Source organism: Diplotaxodon limnothrissa, linkage group LG9 (assembly GCF_057381915.1).
Source record: "Diplotaxodon limnothrissa isolate DT_005_m linkage group LG9, D_limnothrissa_male_GT1.1, whole genome shotgun sequence".
Lineage (NCBI taxonomy): Eukaryota > Metazoa > Chordata > Actinopteri > Cichliformes > Cichlidae > Diplotaxodon > Diplotaxodon limnothrissa.
Window position 1 is genome coordinate 13,009,762 of NC_140604.1, and position 27,245 is coordinate 13,037,006.

The window sequence follows — 27,245 nt, forward strand, 5'->3', positions numbered from 1 at the left end:
AAAGAGCGGAGAACGTTTTTAGTGTAAAATAGTACGCAGGCCACATGCTTGAACAGCACTGCGAGTGGCAACTGCGATGGCCGGGAATCGAACCCGGGTCAACTGCTTGGAAGGCAGCTATGCTCGCCACTATACCACCATCGCTGTGAAAGACTGCAACATCACTGATTCATTGTCCGGCTTATACAGATTTTCAGGACAATTAACAAGGTGGGCATTGTGATTACTCGCTTGTCAGGTTCTAAACTGGTCAAAAGGTAGATCACTAAAAAGACTAGTGCTTTCATGCAACTGCACATTTAATCTCATCAGCAAAGCTTCTTTGCTACTCAAGTGTGGCCTCTCACGCATTTAAACTCTTGCGTGATTTTTAGCACCTTGAGAGTTGCAATGGTCACGCGAGTTCTTCAGGTCACAGCAGACAAGGTGAGAATAGGTGTGAATCTGTCTTGGGACGAATCTGGGACGAGGACGTCTTTGGCTCCTCTTTCAAGTTATTGGACTTTGGCAAAAAGGTTTTACGCTTAATTCAAAAATGAGAGCAAGTGTCTGTGTCCCGAATACAAAGTGGGAGCTGGTTCCACAGAGAGGGGCCTGAAAAGTGATGGCTCTGCCTTCCATTGCACTTTAAAATCCCCTCGGAAGCCAGCAGTCTGAGAGCAAAGCACTCTGTTGGGATGATATGGCACTGTGAGATCTTGTAGACAAAATTGGTGGTGATTATTCAAGACCTTGTGTGTGAGGGCAAGTATTTGGATTTTTATTTGGGATTTAATTGGGAGCCAATGAAGTGAGAAGTCCATATGGGGGAAATCTACTCTGTCCTTCCAGTCCCTGACTGTGCTCTGGATGCAGCGTTTTGGAAAACAGTGTAAAGGCTTTTCAGGAAGCTTTTAGGACACTGTGAAAATACTGAATTTGAATAGTGGAGGCTAGAAGTAGTGAATGTATCCTTCCTCTCTATCATTAGATGGAGAGAGTGTACAAAGGCTGGCATAGTGGGTCTGTGGCCACTCTTGCTTGCGCTTTTGCGTGTCCGTCAGCCAGCTGTGGAGAAGAGCAAAGTTTTTACATGCAAAGAGCTGTAGTGAAAAGCAGTGTTCCAAACAATGAAATGTGTCCACTCCTTGTGCTTTTCATGCAGTAATGTTTGAAGCTATTTCTGCTGTTGTCCCATTCCCGGTGAAATCCGCTGTGCCTCCAATCCCGATCCCAGTCCTCTCGCAAAGCAATCAGCATTTGTCAGACGCATGAGTCATTGGCGGTACTCAGACTGGATCCTGGACGACTACACGGGGGAACGTGTGGGGTGGCTAAGAGAGCAATTGAAGGATGCCATGTTTACTGAATATGTGCCTAATTTTGTCAGGACATAGCTGGGTCCATTGCTTCTGCGTGCTCTATTTTCACAAGCAAAGGCCTGGCTCTTTCTCCTGGCACCTTCTCAGGTGATCTCCATGCCTTCTTCTCAAATCAACGTCTGGACTGCCGCAAAACAGCTGACCGTTGTCGACAGGATTCGAACCTGTGCGGGGAGACCCCAATGGATTTCTAGTCCATCGCCTTGACCGCTCGGCCACAACAACCACATTGGGCTGTGGAACTACATACTTGAAAGACATACGTCCTACAAAGTCCTACTCCACACATCTTTCAAGTAGGATGTGCACAACAACGGCCACGCTGGATTGTAAATGCGGTAGCTGCATGACTTTGGTGCGAAAGCTTGTGGTTTTGCAGTTCCGTGAGATTGGTGCAGCACAGCTGCGGTTGAAGCTAGCTGGCTGACATTAGCTTGCTTGTTTGCATGAACAGTAACACACACAGCTGATGATTTTGCCACCGCAAAGAGCTGATCAGTACATGGTTAGTAAAATGTTATCTTCATTCCAAACATTCAGCACAATATTTAAAGTGGGACTGGGTGTCTTTATGAAGAAGTAGCGTGTCCAATCCCAGTTTCATGTAAGAAGGTATAGGTATGAAGTGATGAGAACTCAAAGCCTGTGTGAACAGTGTCTTTCCACAGCAAACGGTAGCAGCGAGGCCGATGAAGAATGCACCTGGCCTGACATTGTAAGCATTTGCAAAAAGAGCGGAGAACGTTTTTAGTGTAAAATAGTACGCAGCCCACATGCTTGAACAGCACTGCGAGTGGCAACTGCGATGGCCGGGAATCGAACCCGGGTCAACTGCTTGGAAGGCAGCTATGCTCGCCACTATACCACCATCGCTGTGAAAGACTGCAACATCACTGATTCATTGTCCGGCTTATACAGATTTTCAGGACAATTAACAAGGTGGGCATTGTGATTACTCGCTTGTCAGGTTCTAAACTGGTCAAAAGGTAGATCACTAAAAAGACTAGTGCTTTCATGCAACTGCACATTTAATCTCATCAGCAAAGCTTCTTTGCTACTCAAGTGTGGCCTCTCACGCATTTAAACTCTTGCGTGATTTTTAGCACCTTGAGAGTTGCAATGGTCACGCGAGTTCTTCAGGTCACAGCAGACAAGGTGAGAATAGGTGTGAATCTGTCTTGGGACGAATCTGGGACGAGGACGTCTTTGGCTCCTCTTTCAAGTTATTGGACTTTGGCAAAAAGGTTTTACGCTTAATTCAAAAATGAGAGCAAGTGTCTGTGTCCCGAATACAAAGTGGGAGCTGGTTCCACAGAGAGGGGCCTGAAAAGTGATGGCTCTGCCTTCCATTGCACTTTAAAATCCCCTCGGAAGCCAGCAGTCTGAGAGCAAAGCACTCTGTTGGGATGATATGGCACTGTGAGATCTTGTAGACAAAATTGGTGGTGATTATTCAAGACCTTGTGTGTGAGGGCAAGTATTTGGATTTTTATTTGGGATTTAATTGGGAGCCAATGAAGAGAGAAGTCCATATGGGGGAAATCTACTCTGTCCTTCCAGTCCCTGACTGTGCTCTGGATGCAGCGTTTTGGAAAACAGTGTAAAGGCTTTTCAGGAAGCTTTTAGGACACTGTGAAAATACTGAATTTGAATAGTGGAGGCTAGAAGTAGTGAATATATCCTTCCTCTCTATCATTAGATGGAGAGAGTGTACAAAGGCCGGTATAGTGGGTCTGTGGCCACTCTTGCTTGCGCTTTTGCGTGTCTGTCAGCCAGCTGTGGAGAAGAGCAAAGTTTTTACATGCAAAGAGCTGTAGTGAAAAGCAGTGTTCCAAACAATGAAATGTGTCCACTCCTTGTGCTTTTCATGCAGTAATGTTTGAAGCTATTTCTGCTGTTGTCCCATTCCCGGTGAAATCCGCTGTGCCTCCAATCCCGATCCCAGTCCTCTTGCAAAGCAATCAGCATTTGTCAGACGCATGAGTCATTGGCGGTACTCAGACTGGATCCTGGACGACTACACGGGGGCACGTGTGGGGTGGCTAAGAGACCAATTGAAGGATGCCATGTTTACTGAATATGTGCCTAATTTTGTCAGGACATAGCTGGGTCCATTGCTTCTGCGTGCTCTATTTTCACAAGCAAAGGCCTGGCTCTTTCTCCTGGCACCTTCTCAGGTGATCTCCATGCCTTCTTCTCAAATCAACGTCTGGACTGCCGCAAAAAAGCTGACCGTTGTCGGAAGGATTCGAACCTGTGCGGCGAGACCCCAATGGATTTCTAGTCCATCGCCTTGACCGCTCAGCCACAACAACCACATTGGGCTGTGGAACTACATACTTGAAAGACATACGTCTTCCAAGTCCTATGCCACACATCTTTCAAGTAGGATGTGCACAACAACGGCCACGCTGGATTGTAAATGCGGTAGCTGCATGACTTTGGTGCGAAAGCTTGTGGTTTTGCAGTTCCGTGAGATTGGTGCAGCACAGCTGCGGTTGAAGCTAGCTGGCTGACATTAGCTTGCTTGTTTGCATGAACAGTAACACACACAGCTGATGATTTTGCCACCGCAAAGAGCTGATCAGTACATGGTTAGTAAAATGTTATCTTCATTCCAAACATTCAGCACAATATTTAAAGTGGGACTGGGTGTCTTTATGAAGAAGTAGCGTGTCCAATCAAAGTTTCATGTAAGAAGGTATAGGTATGAAGTGATGAGAACTCAAAGCCTGTTTGAACAGTGTCTTTCCACAGCAAACGGTAGCAGCGAGGCCGATGAAGAATGCACCTGGCCTGACATTGTAAGCATTTGCAGAAAGAGCGGAGAACGTTTTTAGTGTAAAACAGTACGCAGCCCACATGCTTGAACAGCACTGCGAGAAGCAACTGCGATGGCCGGGAATCGAACCCGGGTCAACTGCTTGGAAGGCAGCTATGCTCGCCACTATACCACCATCGCTGTGAAAGACTACAACATCACTGATTCATTGTCCGGCTTATACAGATTTTCAGGACAATTAACAAGGTGGGCATTGTGATTACTCGCTTGTCAGGTTCTAAACTGGTCAAAAGGTAGATCACTAAAAAGACTAGTGCTTTCATGCAACTGCACATTTAATCTCATCAGCAAAGCTTCTTTGCTACTCAAGTGTGTCCTCTCACGCATTTAAACTCTTGCGTGATTTTTAGCACCTTGAGAGTCGCAATGGTCACGCGAGTTCTTCAGGTCACAGCAGACAAGGTGAGAATAGGTGTGAATCTGTCTTGGGACGAATCTGGGACGAGGACGTCTTTGGCTCCTCTTTCAAGTTATTGGACTTTGGCAAAAAGGTTTTACGCTTAATTCAAAAATGAGAGCAAGTGTCTGTGTCCCGAATACAAAGTGGGAGCTGGTTCCACAGAGAGGGGCCTGAAAAGTGATGGCTCTGCCTTCCATTGCACTTTAAAATCCCCTCGGAAGCCAGCAGTCTGAGAGCAAAGCACTCTGTTGGGATGATATGGCACTGTGAGATCTTGTAGACAAAATTGGTGGTGATTATTCAAGACCTTGTGTGTGAGGGCAAGTATTTGGATTTTTATTTGGGATTTAATTGGGAGCCAATGAAGAGAGAAGTCCATATGGGGGAAATCTACTCTGTCCTTCCAGTCCCTGACTGTGCTCTGGATGCAGCGTTTTGGAAAACAGTGTAAAGGCTTTTCAGGAAGCTTTTAGGACACTGTGAAAATACTGAATTTGAATAGTGGAGGCTAGAAGTAGTGAATATATCCTTCCTCTCTATCATTAGATGGAGAGAGTGTACAAAGGCCGGTATAGTGGGTCTGTGGCCACTCTTGCTTGCGCTTTTGCGTGTCTGTCAGCCAGCTGTGGAGAAGAGCAAAGTTTTTACATGCAAAGAGCTGTAGTGAAAAGCAGTGTTCCAAACAATGAAATGTGTCCACTCCTTGTGCTTTTCATGCAGTAATGTTTGAAGCTATTTCTGCTGTTGTCCCATTCCCGGTGAAATCCGCTGTGCCTCCAATCCCGATCCCAGTCCTCTTGCAAAGCAATCAGCATTTGTCAGACGCATGAGTCATTGGCGGTACTCAGACTGGATCCTGGACGACTACACGGGGGAACGTGTGGGGTGGCTAAGAGACCAATTGAAGGATGCCATGTTTACTGAATATGTGCCTAATTTTGTCAGGATATAGCTGGGTCCATTGCTTCTGCGTGCTCTATTTTCACAAGCAAAGGCCTGGCTCTTTCTCCTGGCACCTTCTCAGGTGATCTCCATGCCTTCTTCTCAAATCAACAACTGGACTGCCGCAAAACAGCTGACCGTTGTCGACAGGATTCGAACCTGTGCGGGGAGACCCCAATGAATTTCTAGTCCATCGCCTTGACCGCTCGGCCACAACAACCACATTGGTCTGTGAAACTACATACTTGAAAGACATACGTCTTCCAAGTCCTACGCCACACATCTTTCAAGTAGGATGTGCACAACAACGGCCACGCTGGATTGTAAATGCGGTAGCTGCATGACTTTGGTGCGAAAGCTTGTGGTTTTGCAGTTCCGTGAGATTGGTGCAGCACAGCTGCGGTTGAAGCTAGCTGGCTGACATTAGCTTGCTTGTTTGCATGAACAGTAACACACACAGCTGATGATTTTGCCACCGCAAAGAGCTGATCAGTACATGGTTAGTAAAATGTTATCTTCATTCCAAACATTCAGCACAATATTTAAAGTGGGACTGGGTGTCTTTATGAAGAAGTAGCGTGTCCAATCCCAGTTTCATGTAAGAAGGTATAGGTATGAAGTGATGAGAACTCAAAGCCTGTGTGAACAGTGTCTTTCCACAGCAAACGGTAGCAGCGAGGCCGATGAAGAATGCACCTGGCCTGACATTGTAAGCATTTGCAAAAAGAGCGGAGAACATTTTTAGTGTAAAATAGTACGCAGCCCACATGCTTGAACAGCACTGCGAGTGGCAACTGCGACGGCCGGGAATCGAACCCGGGTCAACTGCTTGGAAGGCAGCTATGCTCGCCACTATACCACCATCGCTGTGAAAGACTGCAACATCACTGATTCATTGTCCGGCTTATACAGATTTTCAGGACAATTAACAAGGTGGGCATTGTGATTACTCGCTTGTCAGGTTCTAAACTGGTCAAAAGGTAGATCACTAAAAAGACTAGTGCTTTCATGCAACTGCACATTTAATCTCATCAGCAAAGCTTCTTTGCTACTCAAGTGTGGCCTCTCACGCATTTAAACTCTTGCGTGATTTTTAGCACCTTGAGAGTTGCAATGGTCACGCGAGTTCTTCAGGTCACAGCAGACAAGGTGAGAATAGGTGTGAATCTGTCTTGGGACGAATCTGGGACGAGGACGTCTTTGGCTCCTCTTTCAAGTTATTGGACTTTGGCAAAAAGGTTTTACGCTTAATTCAAAAATGAGAGCAAGTGTCTGTGTCCCGAATACAAAGTGGGAGCTGGTTCCACAGAGAGGGGCCTGAAAAGTGATGGCTCTGCCTTCCATTGCACTTTAAAATCCCCTCGGAAGCCAGCAGTCTGAGAGCAAAGCACTCTGTTGGGATGATATGGCACTGTGAGATCTTGTAGACAAAATTGGTGGTGATTATTCAAGACCTTGTGTGTGAGGGCAAGTATTTGGATTTTTATTTGGGATTTAATTGGGAGCCAATGAAGTGAGAAGTCCATATGGGGGAAATCTACTCTGTCCTTCCAGTCCCTGACTGTGCTCTGGATGCAGCGTTTTGGAAAACAGTGTAAAGGCTTTTCAGGAAGCTTTTAGGACACTGTGAAAATACTGAATTTGAATAGTGGAGGCTAGAAGTAGTGAATGTATCCTTCCTCTCTATCATTAGATGGAGAGAGTGTACAAAGGCCGGCATAGTGGGTCTGTGGCCACTCTTGCTTGCGCTTTTGCGTGTCTGTCAGCCAGCTGTGGAGAAGAGCAAAGTTTTTACATGCAAAGAGCTGTAGTGAAAAGCAGTGTTCCAAACAATGAAATGTGTCCACTCCTTGTGCTTTTCATGCAGTAATGTTTGAAGCTATTTCTGCTGTTGTCCCATTCCCGGTGAAATCCGCTGTGCCTCCAATCCCGATCCCAGTCCTCTCGCAAAGCAATCAGCATTTGTCAGACGCATGAGTCATTGGCGGTACTCAGACTGGATCCTGGACGACTACACGGGGGAACGTGTGGGGTGGCTAAGAGAGCAATTGAAGGATGCCATGTTTACTGAATATGTGCCTAATTTTGTCAGGACATAGCTGGGTCCATTGCTTCTGCGTGCTCTATTTTCACAAGCAAAGGCCTGGCTCTTTCTCCTGGCACCTTCTCAGGTGATCTCCATGCCTTCTTCTCAAATCAACGTCTGGACTGCCGCAAAACAGCTGACCGTTGTCGACAGGATTCGAACCTGTGCGGGGAGACCCCAATGGCTTTCTAGTCCATCGCCTTGACCGCTCGGCCACAACAACCACATTGGGCTGTGGAACTACATACTTGAAAGACATACGTCTTCCAAGTCCTACGCCACACATCTTTCAAGTAGGATGTGCACAACAACGGCCACGCTGGATTGTAAATGCGGTAGCTGCATGACTTTGGTGCGAAAGCTTGTGGTTTTGCAGTTCCGTGAGATTGGTGCAGCACAGCTGCGGTTGAAGCTAGCTGGCTGACATTAGCTTGCTTGTTTGCATGAACAGTAACACACACAGCTGATGATTTTGCCACCGCAAAGAGCTGATCAGTACATGGTTAGTAAAATGTTATCTTCATTCCAAACATTCAGCACAATATTTAAAGTGGGACTGGGTGTCTTTATGAAGAAGTAGCGTGTCCAATCACAGTTTCATGTAAGAAGGTATAGGTATGAAGTGATGAGAACTCAAAGCCTGTTTGAACAGTGTCTTTCCACAGCAAACGGTAGCAGCGAGGCCGATGAAGAATGCACCTGGCCTGACATTGTAAGCATTTGCAGAAAGAGCGGAGAACGTTTTTAGTGTAAAACAGTACGCAGCCCACATGCTTGAACAGCACTGCGATGGCCGGGAATCGAACCCAGGTCAACTGCTTGGAAGGCAGATATGCTCGCCACTATACCACCATCGCTGTGAAAGACTACAACATCACTGATTCATTGTCCGGCTTATACAGATTTTCAGGACAATTAACAAGGTGGGCATTGTGATTACTCGCTTGTCAGGTTCTAAACTGGTCAAAAGGTAGATCACTAAAAAGACTAGTGCTTTCATGCAACTGCACATTTAATCTCATCAGCAAAGCTTCTTTGCTACTCAAGTGTGGCCTCTCACGCATTTAAACTCTTGCGTGATTTTTAGCACCTTGAGAGTCGCAATGGTCACGCGAGTTCTTCAGGTCACAGCAGACAAGGTGAGAATAGGTGTGAATCTGTCTTGGGACGAATCTGGGACGAGGACGTCTTTGGCTCCTCTTTCAAGTTATTGGACTTTGGCAAAAAGGTTTTACGCTTAATTCAAAAATGAGAGCAAGTGTCTGTGTCCCGAATACAAAGTGGGAGCTGGTTCCACAGAGAGGGGCCTGAAAAGTGATGGCTCTGCCTTCCATTGCACTTTTAAATCCCCTCGGAAGCCAGCAGTCTGAGAGCAAAGCACTCTGTTGGGATGATATGGCACTGTGAGATCTTGTATACAAAATTGGTGGTGATTATTCAAGACCTTGTGTGTGAGGGCAAGTATTTGGATTTTTATTTGGGATTTAATTGGGAGCCAATGAAGAGAGAAGTCCATATGGGGGAAATCTACTCTGTCCTTCCAGTCCCTGACTGTGCTCTGGATGCAGCGTTTTGGAAAACAGTGTAAAGGCTTTTCAGGAAGCTTTTAGGACACTGTGAAAATACTGAATTTGAATAGTGGAGGCTAGAAGTAGTGAATGTATCCTTCCTCTCTATCATTAGATGGAGAGAGTGTACAAAGGCCGGTATAGTGGGTCTGTGGCCACTCTTGCTTGCGCTTTTGCGTGTCTGTCAGCCAGCTGTGGAGAAGAGCAAAGTTTTTACATGCAAAGAGCTGTAGTGAAAAGCAGTGTTCCAAACAATGAAATGTGTCCACTCCTTGTGCTTTTCATGCAGTAATGTTTGAAGCTATTTCTGCTGTTGTCCCATTCCCGGTGAAATCCGCTGTGCCTCCAATCCCGATCCCAGTCCTCTTGCAAAGCAATCAGCATTTGTCAGACGCATGAGTCATTGGCGGTACTCAGACTGGATCCTGGACGACTACACGGGGGAACGTGTGGGGTGGCTAAGAGACCAATTGAAGGATGCCATGTTTACTGAATATGTGCCTAATTTTGTCAGGATATAGCTGGGTCCATTGCTTCTGCGTGCTCTATTTTCACAAGCAAAGGCCTGGCTCTTTCTCCTGGCACCTTCTCAGGTGATCTCCATGCCTTCTTCTCAAATCAACAACTGGACTGCCGCAAAACAGCTGACCGTTGTCGACAGGATTCGAACCTGTGCGGGGAGACCCCAATGAATTTCTAGTCCATCGCCTTGACCGCTCGGCCACAACAACCACATTGGTCTGTGGAACTACATACTTGAAAGACATACGTCTTCCAAGTCCTACGCCACACATCTTTCAAGTAGGATGTGCACAACAACGGCCACGCTGGATTGTAAATGCGGTAGCTGCATGACTTTGGTGCGAAAGCTTGTGGTTTTGCAGTTCCGTGAGATTGGTGCAGCACAGCTGCGGTTGAAGCTAGCTGGCTGACATTAGCTTGCTTGTTTGCATGAACAGTAACACACACAGCTGATGATTTTGCCACCGCAAAGAGCTGATCAGTACATGGTTAGTAAAATGTTATCTTCATTCCAAACATTCAGCACAATATTTAAAGTGGGACTGGGTGTCTTTATGAAGAAGTAACGTGTCCAATCCCAGTTTCATGTAAGAAGGTATAGGTATGAAGTGATGAGAACTCAAAGCCTGTGTGAACAGTGTCTTTCCACAGCAAACGGTAGCAGCGAGGCCGATGAAGAATGCACCTGGCCTGACATTGTAAGCATTTGCAAAAAGAGCGGAGAACGTTTTTAGTGTAAAATAGTACGCAGCCCACATGCTTGAACAGCACTGCGAGTGGCAACTGCGATGGCCGGGAATCGGACCCGGGTCAACTGCTTGGAAGGCAGCTATGCTCGCCACTATACCACCATCGCTGTGAAAGACTACAACATCACTGATTTATTGTCCGGCTTATACAGATTTTCAGGACAATTAACAAGGTGGGCATTGTGATTACTCGCTTGTCAGGTTCTAACCTGGTCAAAAGGTAGATCACTAAAAAGACTAGTGCTTTCATGCAACTGCACATTTAATCTCATCAGCAAAGCTTCTTTGCTACTCAAGTGTGGCCTCTCACGCATTTAAACTCTTGCGTGATTTTTAGCACCTTGAGAGTCGCAATGGTCACGCGAGTTCTTCAGGTCACAGCAGACAAGGTGAGAATAGGTGTGAATCTGTCTTGGGACGAATCTGGGACGAGGACGTCTTTGGCTCCTCTTTCAAGTTATTGGACTTTGGCAAAAAGGTTTTACGCTTAATTCAAAAATGAGAGCAAGTGTCTGTGTCCCGAATACAAAGTGGGAGCTGGTTCCACAGAGAGGGGCCTGAAAAGTGATGGCTCTGCCTTCCATTGCACTTTTAAATCCCCTCGGAAGCCAGCAGTCTGAGAGCAAAGCACTCTGTTGGGATGATATGGCACTGTGAGATCTTGTAGACAAAATTGGTGGTGATTATTCAAGACCTTGTGTGTGAGGGCAAGTATTTGGATTTTTATTTGGGATTTAATTGGGAGCCAATGAAGAGAGAAGTCCATATGGGGGAAATCTACTCTGTCCTTCCAGTCCCTGACTGTGCTCTGGGTGCAGCGTTTTGGAAAACAGTGTAAAGGCTTTTCAGGAAGCTTTTAGGACACTGTGAAAATACTGAATTTGAATAGTGGAGGCTAGAAGTAGTGAATGTATCCTTCCTCTCTATCATTAGATGGAGAGAGTGTACAAAGGCCGGCATAGTGGGTCTGTGGCCACTCTTGCTTGCGCTTTTGCGTGTCTGTCAGCCAGCTGTGGAGAAGAGCAAAGTTTTTACATGCAAAGAGCTGTAGTGAAAAGCAGTGTTCCAAACAATGAAATGTGTCCACTCCTTGTGCTTTTCATGCAGTAATGTTTGAAGCTATTTCTGCTGTTGTCCCATTCCCGGTGAAATCCGCTGTGCCTCCAATCCCGATCCCAGTCCTCTTGCAAAGCAATCCGCATTTGTCAGACGCATGAGTCATTGGCGGTACTCAGATTGGATCCTGGACGACTACACGGGGGAACGTGTGGGGTGGCTAAGAGACCAATTGAAGGATGCCATGTTTACTGAATATGTGCCTAATTTTGTCAGGACATAGCTGGGTCCATTGCTTCTGCGTGCTCTATTTTCACAAGCAAAGGCCTGGCTCTTTCTCCTGGCACTTTCTCAGGTGATCTCCATGCCTTCTTCTCAAATCAACGTCTGGACTGCCGCAAAACAGCTGACCGTTGTCGACAGGATTCGAACCTGTGCGGGGAGACCCCAATGGATTTCTAGTCCATCGCCTTGACCGCTCGGCCACAACAACCACATTGGGCTGTGGAACTACATACTTGAAAGACATACGTCTTCCAAGTCCTACGCCACACATCTTTCAAGTAGGATGTGCACAACAACGGCCACGCTGGATTGTAAATGCGGTAGCTGCATGACTTTGGTGCGAAAGCTTGTGGTTTTGCAGTTCCGTGAGATTGGTGCAGCACAGCTGCGGTTGAAGCTAGCTGGCTGACATTAGCTTGCTTGTTTGCATGAACAGTAACACACACAGCTGATGATTTTGCCACCGCAAAGAGCTGATCAGTACATGGTTAGTAAAATGTTATCTTCATTCCAAACATTCAGCACAATATTTAAAGTGGGACTGGGTGTCTTTATGAAGAAGTAGCGTGTCCAATCCCAGTTTCATGTAAGAAGGTATAGGTATGAAGTGATGAGAACTCAAAGCCTGTGTGAACAGTGTCTTTCCACAGCAAACGGTAGCAGCGAGGCCGATGAAGAATGCACCTGGCCTGACATTGTAAGTGTAACCCACCTAAAATCTGCCTCATGAAAATGAACTGCTGTTCCCCAAGAATGTCAGTAGGTGGCACTATGAGATTGTTTAGTGCTTGTGAACTTGAGTTGAGAACTATAGAGAAGGAGAATAGCGCTAAGGCTACGTATGCTGGTCGGAGCTACTCACAGAGTTTTTCCTTAACCTTTTTCTTGAACAAGGATTGTGTGTGAAGACACAAATTGGATTTTACTTTTCCGCTTGTTGGGAAACGCGGACACTTTTTGTTGATGCTGATGTACCTCTGTTTTTGTGTTTTTTGTTCATTTCCGGTTGGTTTTTTTGTTGGAGTCTAAAGTTGCGAGCCAGGATTCCGGATCCCCAGCTGCGATGCAGGAAAGATTTCCAGCCTACTTAGAAGTGACAACTGCGTTACTTCTTGACAGATAAGCTTATGAGATCTCAGAACAATACACTACCCGGGTAGTACTACTAACATTAACACTATACACACACACTCACACACCTGAACTGAAAAGACTGAAAAGAACTCTGAACACTGAACTCTGAACTCTAAAACTGAATACACAGACTGACAAATATGGACAATTGGAACTGTTGTGAACTGTTGAATGACTGTTTTTGGTTTTGTTTTGAATAAATGTTGACTGTTCTTTTAGCTGTGTGTCATTCGCTCCTTAGTCGATTCCTAGAGGCCATAAGCCTAAGATCCTAACTTTCTCTACATTCAGTAGTGGTAAAGTATCGTGTGTTACATAGTACCTTTTCGTGGCGAGCCAGCCAGGAGCGATTAAGACACAGCTAATATTGAAATTACAGCATTCTGCAATAGCATAGTTAATTTTGAGATTGTGATTTATTGTGATAAGCTTTCAACTAAGACAACATTGAAAAGAGATGGATTTGGTACAGAATTACGGGGTGGATTTTAAACGGTCCATCAGTATTACTGGAGTTACTAGTTTCGATTCTGATGCTGATATTATTGCTTCCTTAGAGAAGTATGGGGTGGTAACAAGGATTCTGAGGGTCCCAAATGCACAACCAGATTGTGGGGAAACTGTTATTGCTGAGTTTGAGTCAGAGATTACAATGGGGGATAACGAGTCAGATTTTCCCCTTGAGATTGAAAATGTGACCAACAAGAATGTAAAATGGCAGGCTAGTCGCATTGAAATGCCAGCACTCCATCAAACTCCAGACCCTGTTTTGGCTGACTCAAGTGATGAAAGTGTTGACAGTTATTCTGACCACAGTACTACACCCTTGATAAAGACAGCAAAGTTAAAGTACAACCGCAGACGGCCCCTTACATCCCAGCCAGTCACCCATTCAACTAAATCTCAGACTTGTAGAGTTGTTAAACCAAAGACTACTCCAACCAGACTTCCAGTGGTGACAGATGAAGTAACAAACCCACCAGAGATACAGCGTATAGTAGTGGAACATGTAATCAGAAATGACTCTGTCGCTACACATGGCCAATCCAAATGGTTACGCTCATTCTCAGGCCGTGTGCCAAAACCCCCCGGAGAAGTGGATTTTGAAACGTGGTGTTTACATGTTGAACTAATGTTCAATGATGGCACTCCAGTTGACATTCAGCGGAGGAAAATACTAGAGAGTCTTCTTCCCCCAGCATCAGATGTTGTGAAGCAACTTGGTTATTCAGCACATCCACGAGAATATGTCAGGCTGTTAGATTCTGCATATGGTCTTGTGGAGGATGGTGAGGAGATATTTGCAAGGTTCCTGAACACAAATCAAAATCCAGGTGAGAAAGCTTCTGATTACCTACAGAGGCTGCAAGCTCTCCTTAACACTGCTGTAAGCAGGAATGGTGTGATTCCAGCAGATGCAAGTCGACATTTGCTAAAGCAGTTCAAACGGGGTTGCTGGGACCATAACTTGGTCCTGCAACTGGAACTAAAGAAAGAGACCACGCCTGAGTTTGCAGAGCTTCTGCTAGAGCTGAGGACTGAAGAGGACAGAAGGGCTTCTAAGCTGGACCGGATGCAACGTCATTTTGGGCCTACCAAGATAAAACCAATTGCACACATGCATTCTGTCCCTGACTTCCCACATCACACTGACCCAAGTGCAAGTGTATTGCAGGCCTATATCTCTGAAACTGAGAGTCTAAAGAAGCAGGTTGCAGAACTGCAATTGCAACTGATGACAAAACCATCTAAAAAGCAAAGAAAGCGACAAGTTAAAGCAATGGAAACAACACAAGAGCCACCCGTACCTGTAATTGAAACTCTGGTACACCAAATTCCACCACGAACCCAAGTGAGAGCTGAGCCCAAGGCTTGGTTCTGTTTTAGGTGCGGTGAAGACGGCCACATAGCCAGGAACTGTGAAAATGCTATAAACAAGGCTGTGGTTGATCAAAAGTACAAAGAACTAAAAGCCAGACAGGAAGAATGGAAAGCCCAGCAGCAGGGTCAAGCTTTAAACTGGAGCAGGTTCCGGTAAGGGGACATACGGGAACCAAGAACATTCACAATAGTCCCAAGTCAGAACAGAGATGTCAAAGTAAACAACAACATGCTGAATCCATTCCGAATCACCTTCCAAATAGATTAGTTGGATCAAGATCTCTTGCAGAGGTTAAGATTGGGGAACTATCACATGGTTGCCTCATTGATTCAGGGTCTCAGGTTACCACAATTTCAAAATCATTTCAGTTGACCCACTTACCTTCTCATCCTCTTTTGCCATTAAATGATCTGTTAGAGGTTGAAGGTGCTGCAGGCCAAATTGTCCCTTATCTTGGGTACATTGAAGTTGACATCACTTTCCCACAGAGTTTCACGGGGAAGGACAAAGTTGTAACTATTCTAGCTTTAATTGTCCCAGATCACAGAGCAAATTCGGAAATTCCAGTCCTCATTGGTACAAATGCCCTTGACGTCTTGTATGAGGACTTCAATGAGCAAATGACCATTCCTGAGCATTGTGCTTACGCCCCTCTCATTAGACATTTGCATGCTATCTACAGAAGTAAAACAAAAACTGATAGTTTTGTGGGGACAGTCAAGTCACAATGTAAAACCAACTTAGTAATTCCAGCTGGTCAGAAAATAGCCTTAAATGGTCGTGTCAGAAATGTCTGTGCAGGCCCTGGATCCACTCTTCTAGTCGAACCCCACAGCCAGTCCAGCCTACCAGGTGGCTTGATATTTTCCAGCTATGTAATGTCAAAGCCACGACAGACATCCTTCAAAGTTCCCATTCTCCTAAAAAATGAGACAACGCATGATATCATTCTGCCAGCTCACCGTCCTTTGGCAGCGATATCTGTCCCACTTTCAGTTTCTCCTGCGAGGTCTGAATGTATGAATCGAACTGGAAGTTCAGAGCAGAAACATGCTCAGTGTTACACCACCCACGAAGTACAACCAAGTGACAAAATCCAGTTCGATTTTGGTGACTCACCCCTGTCAAACGAGTGGAAAGACAGGATCGCCGAGAAGCTGATGTTTTTGCTAGGGGTGAACTTGATTATGGTCACACCACAGTGGTGAGACATAAGATTCGGCTCTCTGATCCAACGCCTTTTAAACAAAGGCCAAGGCCCATTCATCCCTCTGATTATGAAGCTGTCCGCCTTCATTTGGAGCAGCTGTGCAATAGCAACATTATTAGAGAGTCCGAGAGTCCATTTGCTTCACCAATTGTAGTTGTGAAAAAGAAAAATGGGCAGATCCGCCTTTGTGTGGATTACAGAAAGTTGAACAACCAGACGATCAAAGACGCTTATGCCTTGCCCAATATAGAAGAGGCATTTACAGCTCTGTCAGGATCCAAATGGTTTTCTGTTATGGATTTAAAGTCTGGATATTACCAGGTAGAGGTGGAAGAAGAGGATAAACACAAGACGGCTTTTGTCACACCCATGGGGTTTTGGGAATTCAACAGGATGCCCCAAGGAGTCACTAATGCTCCAAGCACTTTTCAAAGAGTTATGGAGAAATGCATGGGCTCCATGAACCTCAAGGAAGTACTGGTCTTTCTTGATGATCTTATAGTGTTCTCCAATACTTTGGAGGAACATGAAGAAAGGCTCCTGCGAGTTCTGAACAGACTAAAAGAATTTGGTCTCAAACTTTCACCTGAGAAATGTCACTTTTTCCAAAAGTCAGTGAGGTATTTAGGACACATTGTCTCAGAACAGGGAGTGAAGACTGATCCTGATAAAATATCTGCCCTCACCACATGGCCCAGACCCACAAACCTGTCAGAACTGAAGTCATTTTTAGGCTTCACTGGCTATTATCGCAGGTTTGTCAAAGACTATTCTAAAATTGCTAGGCCATTGAATGATTTGACAGCTGGTTATGTCCCTGCCAGGAAGCTGAAACACCACAAATCACCGTCAAACGGCGACTTGAACAGTCCTTTTAATGAGAAATGGACTCCCTCATGTGAGGAAGCTTTCACGACCCTCATTGAGAAGTTGACATCTGCACCAGTGCTTGGGTTTGCTGACCCCAGAAAAGCCTATGTTTTACACACCGATGCCAGTTCACATGGACTTGGTGCAGCCCTATACCAGGAAGAAGATGGTCGGTTAAGAGTCATTGCCTATGCTAGCAGAGGGCTGTCTAACTGTGAAAGAAGGTACCCCACTCACAAACTTGAATTTCTTGCGTTGAAGTGGGCAGTTACTGACAAGTTTGCTGATTATTTGTATGGAGCTGACTTCACTGTCATGACTGACAATAACCCACTGACCTACGTGTTAACATCTGCTAAACTTGATGCAACTGGACATCGATGGCTTGCTGCTTTGTCGAATTTCAATTTCAACATACAGTACAGAGCCGGAAAAAGAAATCAGGATGCGGATGGATTATCGAGACGGCCGCATGTTTCTGTTGAAACTGATGACAGTACAACTGCTGAGGATGAGAGAGTAAAGCAATTCATTGCAAAGTTTACGGAAGAGGGAAATAGTGCAACATTTCCAAAGGATGCTCTAAAAGCTGTATGCGAGAAGCACCAAGTACACATATCTCCTGACACTACTTACCACTACTGCCACTACTTACCTGCTGCAGTGGAGTGTTTGGCAGTGGATGCAAGTGCGATACCTGACGAGTTTGTTCAAGCCGACATTCTGACTGGTACTAGCACTCTTCCTCAACTCTCCCAACAAGATTGGGCTGCAGAACAAAGGCGTGACCCTATAATAAGCAGAGTCATAGACCTTGTCCATACAGGAAAACGCCTTTCCTATCGTCTTAGGCAAAAGGAGGAAAGGGAAGTCCAACTCATGTTAAGAGTACAGGATCAGTTGTCCCTAATAGATAATGTCTTGTACCGGAAACGAGTGAGCCAGGGCCAGACTCTTTTTCAACTAGTGCTTCCGAAGGAGTACAGGGAAGTAGCTCTTGAAAGTCTTCATGATGCAGTAGGTCACATGGGATTGGAAAGAACTGTTGACCTTGTGAGAACACGTTTCTTTTGGCCCCGAATGTTCCTAGATGTTGAAATGAAAATCAGAACATGTGAAAGATGCATCCGCCGCAAGGCTAGAGCTGAGAAATCTGCCCCACTGGTAAATATTAAAACCAGTCGACCACTTGAGTTGGTGTGCATGGACTATTTGTCTCTAGAACCTGATAGCCGAGGAACAAAGAATATTCTGGTGATAACGGATCACTTTACGAAGTTTGCTGTTGCAGTGCCAACTCCAGACCAGAAGGAAAAGACCGTTGCCAAGGCCCTGTGGGACAAATTCATCATTCACTATGGCATACCAGAGCGGTTGCATAGTGATCAGGGCCGTAATTTTGAATCTGCAGTCATCAAAAACTTATGCCAAATGTTAGGCATAAAAAAAAATCAAGAACAACCCCCTATCATCCCCGTGGTAATCCAGTAGAACGGTTTAACCGTACACTGCTAGGGATGCTTGGAACACTCCAAGAAGACGACAAACTAAAATGGCGTGATCATGTGCAGCCATTGGCTCACGCCTACAATTGCACAAAAAATGACACAACTGGGTATTCACCCTATCAGCTCATGTTTGGGAGACAGCCAAATCTTCCAATTGATGTGGCTTTTGGACTTAATGTGAGTAGGCAGGACAGTGTAACTCACAGTGAATATGTGAAGAAGCTCAGGGAAAGCCTACAGGAAAGTTACAAACTTGCTGTGGAACATAGCGAGAAAGCTGCCCTACGCAATAAGTCAAGATATGATCTAAAAGTGAGAGAATCCACCTTGGAGGTTGGAGATCGTGTTCTTGTCAAGAATGTTGGAATACGAGGGAAACACAAACTAGCTGACAGATGGAGTCAGACGGTCTACAAAGTTGTAAAACAGCTCAATGACTCTCCTGTATATGTTGTTGCTCCACTCAAGTCAGATGGGCCTGAGAGGACACTGCATAGAGACTTACTGTTACCGTGTGGGTTTCTGTCATGCTCAGCGCCAATCGAACCCAGTCATGGAAGCCAAGAGAAAGAGACACCCAAAGGCGACACCTCCAAAGAGAATCCATTTTCTGAAGTTGAAGGAGACTATCATTATCTGGGTGATAATGACATTGTGGATTATGACTTTCCAGTAGTTTACGAAGAAGTCAATTACCCGGCTTTCATTACTGTCAGTGAAATCCCCAAAGCAACTGAGTCTGTGTCAGAACAAAGTGTGGACCGGGACGAGTCTGATCTAAACCCTGCAGTAAAGGAGTTTCATTCTGCACCCGTGGAGCTGGATGAGGGCGATGGTTCACTTCAAGGTTCTAGTGGAAATGACATTGGAAATGACCCTCCAATGAAAGAAACAGGTGTTATTGTTAATGAGGAATATTCATCTGTTCATGATTCATGTGCTGATATAGATCCAGCTACAGAAAATGATGTTGAACCTTTGGAAAAGGTTATTGACGTAACTCAGGAGCAGTACCAAACTGAAACAACCGGGTTGTCGGATGGAAAAGAGGGGAGTGATAGATATGGATTGGAGGCAGAAGTTGCTAAAGATGAAAAACCTCCAGAAACAAGAGAAATCAGGCGGTCAACTAGGAACAGGACTGAACCTAGCAGACTAACCTACAACACCTTGGGAAATCCCTTAACATTAGTGATGCATTCTCTTTTAAACAGTCTTGATCAGGTTTTTTCACATGCCTTTGACTCAAACCCTTCCCCATGTGTTGGTAGAGTAAAAACCATTTAAAGTGACTGCTGTCATGCAGGGATGCATGCCCATTTAGGGGGGGAGGGATGTAACCCACCTAAAATCTGCCTCATGAAAATGAACTGCTGTTCCCCAAGAATGTCAGTAGGTGGCACTATGAGATTGTTTAGTGCTTGTGAACTTGAGTTGAGAACTATAGAGAAGGAGAATAGCGCTAAGGCTACGTATGCTGGTCGGAGCTACTCACAGAGTTTTTCCTTAACCTTTTTCTTGAACAAGGATTGTGTGTGAAGACACAAATTGGATTTTACTTTTCCGCTTGTTGGGAAACGCGGACACTTTTTGTTGATGCTGATGTACCTCTGTTTTTGTGTTTTTTGTTCATTTCCGGTTGGTTTTTTTGTTGGAGTCTAAAGTTGCGAGCCAGGATTCCGGATCCCCAGCTGCGATGCAGGAAAGATTTCCAGCCTACTTAGAAGTGACAACTGCGTTACTTCTTGACAGATAAGCTTATGAGATCTCAGAACAATACACTACCCGGGTAGTACTACTAACATTAACACTATACACACACACTCACACACCTGAACTGAAAAGACTGAAAAGAACTCTGAACACTGAACTCTGAACTCTAAAACTGAATACACAGACTGACAAATATGGACAATTGGAACTGTTGTGAACTGTTGAATGACTGTTTTTGGTTTTGTTTTGAATAAATGTTGACTGTTCTTTTAGCTGTGTGTCATTCGCTCCTTAGTCGATTCCTAGAGGCCATAAGCCTAAGATCCTAACTTTCTCTACATTCAGTAGTGGTAAAGTATCGTGTGTTACATAAGCATTTGCAGAAAGAGCGGAGAACGTTTTTAGTGTAAAATAGTACACAGGCCACATGCTTGAACAGCACTGCGAGTGGCAACTGCGATAGCCGGGAATCGAACCCGGGTCAACTGCTTGGAAGGAAGCTATGCTCGCCACTATACCACCATCGCTGTGAAAGACTGAAGCATCACTGATTCATTGTCCGGCTTATACAGATTTTCAGGATAATTAACAAGGTGGGCATTGTGATTACTCGCTTGTCAGGTTCTAACCTGGTCAAAAGGTAGATCACTAAAAAGACTAGTGCTTTCATGCAACTGCACATTTAATCTCATCAGCAAAGCTTCTTTGCTACTCAAGTGTGGCCTCTCACGCATTTAAACTCTTGTGTGATTTTTAGCACCTTGAGAGTTGCAATGGTCACGCGAGTTCTTCAGGTCACAGCAGACAAGGTGAGAATAGGTGTGAATCTGTCTTGGGACGAATCTGGGACGAGGACGTCTTTGGCTCCTCTTTCAAGTTATTGGACTTTGGCAAAAAGGTTTTACGCTTAATTCAAAAATGAGAGCAAGTGTCTGTGTCCCGAATACAAAGTGGGAGCTGGTTCCACAGAGAGGGGCCTGAAAAGTGATGGCTCTGCCTTCCATTGCACTTTTAAATCCCCTCGGAAGCCAGCAGTCTGAGAGCAAAGCACTCTGTTGGGATGATATGGCACTGTGAGATCTTGTAGACAAAATTGGTGGTGATTATTCAAGACCTTGTGTGTGAGGGCAAGTATTTGGATTTTTATTTGGGATTTAATTGGGAGCCAATGAAGAGAGAAGTCCATATGGGGGAAATCTACTCTGTCCTTCCAGTCCCTGACTGTGCTCTGGGTGCAGCGTTTTGGAAAACAGTGTAAAGGCTTTTCAGGAAGCTTTTAGGACACTGTGAAAATACTGAATTTGAATAGTGGAGGCTAGAAGTAGTGAATGTATCCTTCCTCTCTATCATTAGATGGAGAGAGTGTACAAAGGCCGGCATAGTGGGTCTGTGGCCACTCTTGCTTGCGCTTTTGCGTGTCTGTCAGCCAGCTGTGGAGAAGAGCAAAGTTTTTACATGCAAAGAGCTGTAGTGAAAAGCAGTGTTCCAAACAATGAAATGTGTCCACTCCTTGTGCTTTTCATGCAGTAATGTTTGAAGCTATTTCTGCTGTTGTCCCATTCCCGGTGAAATCCGCTGTGCCTCCAATCCCGATCCCAGTCCTCTTGCAAAGCAATCAGCATTTGTCAGACGCATGAGTCATTGGCGGTACTCAGATTGGATCCTGGACGACTACACGGGGGAACGTGTGGGGTGGCTAAGAGACCAATTGAAGGATGCCATGTTTACTGAATATGTGCCTAATTTTGTCAGGACATAGCTGGGTCCATTGCTTCTGCGTGCTCTATTTTCACAAGCAAAGGCCTGGCTCTTTCTCCTGGCACCTTCTCAGGTGATCTCCATGCTTTCTTATCAAATCAACGTCAGGACTTCCGCAAAACAGCTGACCGTTGTCGACAGGATTCGAACCTGTGCGGGGAGACCCCAATGGATTTCTAGTCCATCGCCTTGACCGCTCGGCCACAACAACCACATTGGGCTGTGGAACTACATACTTGAAAGACATACGTCTTCCAAGTCCTACGCCACACATCTTTCAAGTAGGATGTGCACAACAACGGCCACGCTGGATTGTAAATGCGGTAGCTGCATGACTTTGGTGCGAAAGCTTGTGGTTTTGCAGTTCCGTGAGATTGGTGCAGCACAGCTGCGGTTGAAGCTAGCTGGCTGACATTAGCTTGCTTGTTTGCATGAACAGTAACACACACAGCTGATGATTTTGCCACCGCAAAGAGCTGATCAGTACATGGTTAGTAAAATGTTATCTTCATTCCAAACATTCAGCACAATATTTAAAGTGGGACTGGGTGTCTTTATGAAGAAGTAGCGTGTCCAATCAAAGTTTCATGTAAGAAGGTATAGGTATGAAGTGATGAGAACTCAAAGCCTGTGTGAACAGTGTCTTTCCACAGCAAACGGTAGCAGCGAGGCCGATGAAGAATGCACCTGGCCTGACATTGTAAGCATTTGCAAAAAGAGCGGAGAACGTTTTTAGTGTAAAACAGTACGCAGCCCACATGCTTGAACAGCACTGCGATGGCCGGGAATCGAACCCAGGTCAACTGCTTGGAAGGCAGCTATGCTCGCCACTATACCACCATCGCTGTGAAAGACTACAACATCACTGATTCATTGTCCGGCTTATACAGATTTTCAGGACAATTAACAAGGTGGGCATTGTGATTACTCGCTTGTCAGGTTCTAAACTGGTCAAAAGGTAGATCACTAAAAAGACTAGTGCTTTCATGCAACTGCACATTTAATCTCATCAGCAAAGCTTCTTTGCTACTCAAGTGTGGCCTCTCACGCATTTAAACTCTTGCGTGATTTTTAGCACCTTGAGAGTCGCAATGGTCACGCGAGTTCTTCAGGTCACAGCAGACAAGGTGAGAATAGGTGTGAATCTGTCTTGGGACGAATCTGGGACGAGGACGTCTTTGGCTCCTCTTTCAAGTTATTGGACTTTGGCAAAAAGGTTTTACGCTTAATTCAAAAATGAGAGCAAGTGTCTGTGTCCCGAATACAAAGTGGGAGCTGGTTCCACAGAGAGGGGCCTGAAAAGTGATGGCTCTGCCTTCCATTGCACTTTAAAATCCCCTCGGAAGCCAGCAGTCTGAGAGCAAAGCACTCTGTTGGGATGATATGGCACTGTGAGATCTTGTAGACAAAATTGGTGGTGATTATTCAAGACCTTGTGTGTGAGGGCAAGTATTTGGATTTTTATTTGGGATTTAATTGGGAGCCAATGAAGTGAGAAGTCCATATGGGGGAAATCTACTCTGTCCTTCCAGTCCCTGACTGTGCTCTGGATGCAGCGTTTTGGAAAACAGTGTAAAGGCTTTTCAGGAAGCTTTTAGGACACTGTGAAAATACTGAATTTGAATAGTGGAGGCTAGAAGTAGTGAATGTATCCTTCCTCTCTATCATTAGATGGAGAGAGTGTACAAAGGCCGGTATAGTGGGTCTGTGGCCACTCTTGCTTGCGCTTTTGCGTGTCTGTCAGCCAGCTGTGGAGAAGAGCAAAGTTTTTACATGCAAAGAGCTGTAGTGAAAAGCAGTGTTCCAAACAATGAAATGTGTCCACTCCTTGTGCTTTTCATGCAGTAATGTTTGAAGCTATTTCTGCTGTTGTCCCATTCCCGGTGAAATCCGCTGTGCCTCCAATCCCGATCCCAGTCCTCTTGCAAAGCAATCAGCATTTGTCAGACGCATGAGTCATTGGCGGTACTCAGACTGGATCCTGGACGACTACACGGGGGCACGTGTGGGGTGGCTAAGAGACCAATTGAAGGATGCCATGTTTACTGAATATGTGCCTAATTTTGTCAGGACATAGCTGGGTCCATTGCTTCTGCGTGCTCTATTTTCACAAGCAAAGGCCTGGCTCTTTCTCCTGGCACCTTCTCAGGTGATCTCCATGCCTTCTTCTCAAATCAACGTCTGGACTGCCGCAAAACAGCTGACCGTTGTCGACAGGATTCGAACCTGTGCGGGGAGACCCCAATGGATTTCTAGTCCATCGCCTTGACCGCTCGGCCACAACAACCACATTGGGCTGTGGAACTACATACTTGAAAGACATACGTCTTCCAAGTCCTACGCCACACATCTTTCAAGTAGGATGTGCACAACAACGGCCACGCTGGATTGTAAATGCGGTAGCTGCATGACTTTGGTGCGAAAGCTTGTGGTTTTGCAGTTCCGTGAGATTGGTGCAGCACAGCTGCGGTTGAAGCTAGCTGGCTGACATTAGCTTGCTTGTTTGCATGAACAGTAACACACACAGCTGATGATTTTGCCACTGCAAAGAGCTGATCAGTACATGGTTAGTAAAATGTTATCTTCATTCCAAACATTCAGCACAATATTTAAAGTGGGACTGGGTGTCTTTATGAAGAAGTAGCGTGTCCAATCACAGTTTCATGTAAGAAGGTATAGGTATGAAGTGATGAGAACTCAAAGCCTGTTTGAACAGTGTCTTTCCACAGCAAACGGTAGCAGCGAGGCCGATGAAGAATGCACCTGGCCTGACATTGTAAGCATTTGCAGAAAGAGCGGAGAACGTTTTTAGTGTAAAATAGTACGCAGCCCACATGCTTGAACAGCACTGCGATGGCCGGGAATCGAACCCAGGTCAACTGCTTGGAAGGCAGCTATGCTCGCCACTATACCACCATCGCTGTGAAAGACTGCAACATCACTGATTCATTGTCCGGCTTATACAGATTTTCAGGACAATTAACAAGGTGGGCATTGTGATTACTCGCTTGTCAGGTTCTAAACTGGTCAAAAGGTAGATCACTAAAAAGACTAGTGCTTTCATGCAACTGCACATTTAATCTCATCAGCAAAGCTTCTTTGCTACTCAAGTGTGGCCTCTCACGCATTTAAACTCTTGCGTGATTTTTAGCACCTTGAGAGTTGCAATGGTCACGCGAGTTCTTCAGGTCACAGCAGACAAGGTGAGAATAGGTGTGAATCTGTCTTGGGACGAATCTGGGACGAGGACGTCTTTGGCTCCTCTTTCAAGTTATTGGACTTTGGCAAAAAGGTTTTACGCTTAATTCAAAAATGAGAGCAAGTGTCTGTGTCCCGAATACAAAGTGGGAGCTGGTTCCACAGAGAGGGGCCTGAAAAGTGATGGCTCTGCCTTCCATTGCACTTTAAAATCCCCTCGGAAGCCAGCAGTCTGAGAGCAAAGCACTCTGTTGGGATGATATGGCACTGTGAGATCTTGTAGACAAAATTGGTGGTGATTATTCAAGACCTTGTGTGTGAGGGCAAGTATTTGGATTTTTATTTGGGATTTAATTGGGAGCCAATGAAGTGAGAAGTCCATATGGGGGAAATCTACTCTGTCCTTCCAGTCCCTGACTGTGCTCTGGATGCAGCGTTTTGGAAAACAGTGTAAAGGCTTTTCAGGAAGCTTTTAGGACACTGTGAAAATACTGAATTTGAATAGTGGAGGCTAGAAGTAGTGAATGTATCCTTCCTCTCTATCATTAGATGGAGAGAGTGTACAAAGGCCGGTATAGTGGGTCTGTGGCCACTCTTGCTTGCGCTTTTGCGTGTCTGTCAGCCAGCTGTGGAGAAGAGCAAAGTTTTTACATGCAAAGAGCTGTAGTGAAAAGCAGTGTTCCAAACAATGAAATGTGTCCACTCCTTGTGCTTTTCATGCAGTAATGTTTGAAGCTATTTCTGCTGTTGTCCCATTCCCGGTGAAATCCGCTGTGCCTCCAATCCCGATCCCAGTCCTCTCGCAAAGCAATCAGCATTTGTCAGACGCATGAGTCATTGGCGGTACTCAGACTGGATCCTGGACGACTACACGGGGGAACGTGTGGGGTGGCTAAGAGACCAATTGAAGGATGCCATGTTTACTGAATATGTGCCTAATTTTGTCAGGACATAGCTGGGTCCATTGCTTCTGCGTGCTCTATTTTCACAAGCAAAGGCCTGGCTCTTTCTCCTGGCACCTTCTCAGGTGATCTCCATGCCTTCTTCTCAAATCAACGTCTGGACTGCCGCAAAACAGCTGACCGTTGTCGACAGGATTCGAACCTGTGCGGGGAGACCCCAATGGATTTCTAGTCCATCGCCTTGACCGCTCGGCCACAACAACCACATTGGGCTGTGGAACTACATACTTGAAAGACATACGTCTTCCAAGTCCTACGCCACACATCTTTCAAGTAGGATGTGCACAACAACGGCCACGCTGGATTGTAAATGCGGTAGCTGCATGACTTTGGTGCGAAAGCTTGTGGTTTTGCAGTTCCGTGAGATTGGTGCAGCACAGCTGCGGTTGAAGCTAGCTGGCTGACATTAGCTTGCTTGTTTGCATGAACAGTAACACACACAGCTGATGATTTTGCCACCGCAAAGAGCTGATCAGTACATGGTTAGTAAAATGTTATCTTCATTCCAAACATTCAGCACAATATTTAAAGTGGGACTGGGTGTCTTTATGAAGAAGTAGCGTGTCCAATCACAGTTTCATGTAAGAAGGTATAGGTATGAAGTGATGAGAACTCAAAGCCTGTTTGAACAGTGTCTTTCCACAGCAAACGGTAGCAGCGAGGCCGATGAAGAATGCACCTGGCCTGACATTGTAAGCATTTGCAGAAAGAGCGGAGAACGTTTTTAGTGTAAAACAGTACGCAGCCCACATGCTTGAACAGCACTGCGATGGCCGGGAATCGAACCCAGGTCAACTGCTTGGAAGGCAGATATGCTCGCCACTATACCACCATCGTTGTGAAAGACTACAACATCACTGATTCATTGTCCGGCTTATACAGATTTTCAGGACAATTAACAAGGTGGGCATTGTGATTACTCGCTTGTCAGGTTCTAAACTGGTCAAAAGGTAGATCACTAAAAAGACTAGTGCTTTCATGCAACTGCACATTTAATCTCATCAGCAAAGCTTCTTTGCTACTCAAGTGTGGCCTCTCACGCATTTAAACTCTTGCGTGATTTTTAGCACCTTGAGAGTCGCAATGGTCACGCGAGTTCTTCAGGTCACAGCAGACAAGGTGAGAATAGGTGTGAATCTGTCTTGGGACGAATCTGGGACGAGGACGTCTTTGGCTCCTCTTTCAAGTTATTGGACTTT

General features: G+C 45.5%; 18 non-coding genes across 18 annotated transcripts; all 18 read right to left on the reverse strand.

The window, feature by feature from the left end:
- Window positions 1-72: 72 nt before the first annotated feature.
- On the reverse strand, window positions 73-144 carry trnag-ucc (transfer RNA glycine (anticodon UCC)). Its single transcript has one exon. It is a non-coding gene; the product is annotated as a tRNA-Gly (tRNA).
- Window positions 145-1,504: 1,360 nt separating this feature from the next.
- trnas-aga (transfer RNA serine (anticodon AGA)) lies at window positions 1,505-1,586 on the reverse strand. The gene has a single exon. It is a non-coding gene; the product is annotated as a tRNA-Ser (tRNA).
- A 576-nt stretch (window positions 1,587-2,162) lies between these two features.
- trnag-ucc (transfer RNA glycine (anticodon UCC)) lies at window positions 2,163-2,234 on the reverse strand. Its single transcript has one exon. It is a non-coding gene; the product is annotated as a tRNA-Gly (tRNA).
- A 1,360-nt stretch (window positions 2,235-3,594) lies between these two features.
- On the reverse strand, window positions 3,595-3,676 carry trnas-aga (transfer RNA serine (anticodon AGA)). The gene has a single exon. It is a non-coding gene; the product is annotated as a tRNA-Ser (tRNA).
- Window positions 3,677-4,251: 575 nt separating this feature from the next.
- On the reverse strand, window positions 4,252-4,323 carry trnag-ucc (transfer RNA glycine (anticodon UCC)). Its single transcript has one exon. It is a non-coding gene; the product is annotated as a tRNA-Gly (tRNA).
- A 1,360-nt stretch (window positions 4,324-5,683) lies between these two features.
- Window positions 5,684-5,765, reverse strand: trnas-aga (transfer RNA serine (anticodon AGA)). Its single transcript has one exon. It is a non-coding gene; the product is annotated as a tRNA-Ser (tRNA).
- A 575-nt stretch (window positions 5,766-6,340) lies between these two features.
- Window positions 6,341-6,412, reverse strand: trnag-ucc (transfer RNA glycine (anticodon UCC)). The gene has a single exon. It is a non-coding gene; the product is annotated as a tRNA-Gly (tRNA).
- Window positions 6,413-7,772: 1,360 nt separating this feature from the next.
- On the reverse strand, window positions 7,773-7,854 carry trnas-aga (transfer RNA serine (anticodon AGA)). The gene has a single exon. It is a non-coding gene; the product is annotated as a tRNA-Ser (tRNA).
- A 562-nt stretch (window positions 7,855-8,416) lies between these two features.
- On the reverse strand, window positions 8,417-8,488 carry trnag-ucc (transfer RNA glycine (anticodon UCC)). Its single transcript has one exon. It is a non-coding gene; the product is annotated as a tRNA-Gly (tRNA).
- A 1,360-nt stretch (window positions 8,489-9,848) lies between these two features.
- Window positions 9,849-9,930, reverse strand: trnas-aga (transfer RNA serine (anticodon AGA)). Its single transcript has one exon. It is a non-coding gene; the product is annotated as a tRNA-Ser (tRNA).
- Window positions 9,931-10,505: 575 nt separating this feature from the next.
- trnag-ucc (transfer RNA glycine (anticodon UCC)) lies at window positions 10,506-10,577 on the reverse strand. Its single transcript has one exon. It is a non-coding gene; the product is annotated as a tRNA-Gly (tRNA).
- Window positions 10,578-11,937: 1,360 nt separating this feature from the next.
- On the reverse strand, window positions 11,938-12,019 carry trnas-aga (transfer RNA serine (anticodon AGA)). Its single transcript has one exon. It is a non-coding gene; the product is annotated as a tRNA-Ser (tRNA).
- An 8,564-nt stretch (window positions 12,020-20,583) lies between these two features.
- On the reverse strand, window positions 20,584-20,655 carry trnag-ucc (transfer RNA glycine (anticodon UCC)). The gene has a single exon. It is a non-coding gene; the product is annotated as a tRNA-Gly (tRNA).
- Window positions 20,656-22,015: 1,360 nt separating this feature from the next.
- On the reverse strand, window positions 22,016-22,097 carry trnas-aga (transfer RNA serine (anticodon AGA)). Its single transcript has one exon. It is a non-coding gene; the product is annotated as a tRNA-Ser (tRNA).
- A 562-nt stretch (window positions 22,098-22,659) lies between these two features.
- On the reverse strand, window positions 22,660-22,731 carry trnag-ucc (transfer RNA glycine (anticodon UCC)). The gene has a single exon. It is a non-coding gene; the product is annotated as a tRNA-Gly (tRNA).
- Window positions 22,732-24,091: 1,360 nt separating this feature from the next.
- Window positions 24,092-24,173, reverse strand: trnas-aga (transfer RNA serine (anticodon AGA)). Its single transcript has one exon. It is a non-coding gene; the product is annotated as a tRNA-Ser (tRNA).
- Window positions 24,174-24,735: 562 nt separating this feature from the next.
- trnag-ucc (transfer RNA glycine (anticodon UCC)) lies at window positions 24,736-24,807 on the reverse strand. The gene has a single exon. It is a non-coding gene; the product is annotated as a tRNA-Gly (tRNA).
- A 1,360-nt stretch (window positions 24,808-26,167) lies between these two features.
- On the reverse strand, window positions 26,168-26,249 carry trnas-aga (transfer RNA serine (anticodon AGA)). The gene has a single exon. It is a non-coding gene; the product is annotated as a tRNA-Ser (tRNA).
- Window positions 26,250-27,245: the final 996 nt, after the last annotated feature.